Source organism: Astatotilapia calliptera, chromosome 11 (genome assembly GCF_964374335.1).
Source record: "Astatotilapia calliptera chromosome 11, fAstCal68.1, whole genome shotgun sequence".
NCBI classification, from domain to species: domain Eukaryota; kingdom Metazoa; phylum Chordata; class Actinopteri; order Cichliformes; family Cichlidae; genus Astatotilapia; species Astatotilapia calliptera.
The window spans coordinates 14401709-14402325 of record NC_137432.1 but is presented as its reverse complement, the minus strand read 5'-3'; the positions used below and the strand labels follow the sequence as shown (position 1 = coordinate 14402325).

Genomic DNA, 617 nt, shown 5'->3' with positions numbered 1-617 from the left:
AGTTTTAAATGTTTTCCAGCATTAATGCTCAACGTAAGAAGTTTAATATATAACAAATAAATGACATCAGTAGTTTGTTTGCCCACATGTGTCTTTTTGTTTGTATAAAAGTAGTAAAAACATGCATTCTAGGACTTTTTTTTTTCTAATTATTGAAAAGACTTGAGGTCTAAATAAAAAATCAGAAATGCCTTGTTGTAAAATTAATGACAGGTTCTGTGATTTTGACATGAATAAATGTCTTTGTATTCTTTCTCTCAACTGTCCTTTAACAATCAGCCTAATTTGTTTTTAATAAAGCACAGTTGCAGCTATCTCAAGAAAACAATCTAAGCATTGTTTCCTTGGTTTCTTTTGTATTCAAAGATTCACACTTTGGGCTTTGCAGGCATTAACCGATCATCTGGGGTTAAAAATCACTTTAGAGTAACTCTCATTTTCTGTTTTTCATCTTTTTAATTGAATTTGTTCATGACCAGCACGGTGGGTGCCGTGGTTACCACTTTTTGGGTTTGTTTTTTAAAAAAAATAGTTTTATTGAGAAAGAGGAATATACATTATTCGTTCACAGTTACAATACAAGCTGTTCCCCGCACACACGTTAAAAAAAATACAGT

The 617-nt window shown here is 31.3% G+C and overlaps 1 protein-coding gene across 2 annotated transcripts in view; it reads left to right on the top strand.

Moving 5' to 3' along the window:
- tmem147 (transmembrane protein 147) overlaps window positions 1-333 on the top strand; it is a 14148-nt gene extending 13815 nt beyond the window's left edge. For both annotated transcript variants that reach the window (XM_026185141.2, XM_026185139.2), the window contains exon 8: window positions 1-333. This exon is cut by the window's left edge and continues 501 nt beyond it. The gene's annotated coding sequence lies outside the window, so the exon portion shown is untranslated.
- Window positions 334-617: the final 284 nt, after the last annotated feature.